The sequence below is a fragment of the Apium graveolens genome, chromosome 5 (assembly GCF_009905375.1).
Source record: "Apium graveolens cultivar Ventura chromosome 5, ASM990537v1, whole genome shotgun sequence".
In the NCBI taxonomy this organism is placed as follows: Eukaryota; Viridiplantae; Streptophyta; class Magnoliopsida; order Apiales; family Apiaceae; genus Apium; species Apium graveolens.
In genome coordinates, this window is record NC_133651.1 from 142,996,261 (window position 1) to 142,996,857 (window position 597).

Sequence of the window (597 nt, forward strand, 5' to 3'; positions counted from 1 at the left end):
ATAGTTATCCAGAGAATCGATCTTCATAGACAACGCCTTTAGTTGAGCAGTAATAGCCGTAGCTGTATCCACTTCAAGAACTCCTGCTACCTTGCCATGTGGCAATCTATTGGTTGAATACTGATATTCATTAGCAGCCATCAGTTCAATTAGCTCATAAGCTTCAATACAACTCTTAGCCATAAGGCTCCACCTGATGCTGCATCGAGCATGGGTCTTGACTATGCTCCCAAACCGTTATAGAAGCAATTGATGATCATCCAATCAGGCATTCTATGATGAGGACACTTCATAACCATCTCTTTATACCGCTCCCACACTTCACCTAGTGATTCCCCTGATTGCTACACAAACTGAGTAAGAGCATTCCTGATTGCAGTTATTTTTACCATATGGAAGAATTTAGTGAGAAACTTTTGAGCAAGATCTTCCTAAGTACCAATCGAACCAGCTGGTAGAGAGTGTAACCAGCTCTTACCCTTGTCCCTCATAGAGAATAGGAACAGTCTCAGTTTTATCGCATCCTCAGACACACCATTGAACCTGAAGGTATCACATATCTCTATGAAATCCCTGATGTGCATATTTGGATCTTCC

At 41.7% G+C, this 597-nt stretch overlaps 1 non-coding gene across 1 annotated transcript; it reads left to right on the plus strand.

Moving 5' to 3' along the window:
- Positions 1–270: 270 nt before the first annotated feature.
- Positions 271–375, plus strand: LOC141662371 (small nucleolar RNA R71). Its single transcript, XR_012550491.1, has one exon. It is a non-coding gene; the product is annotated as a small nucleolar RNA R71 (small nucleolar RNA).
- The last annotated feature ends 222 nt before the right edge of the window (positions 376–597 follow it).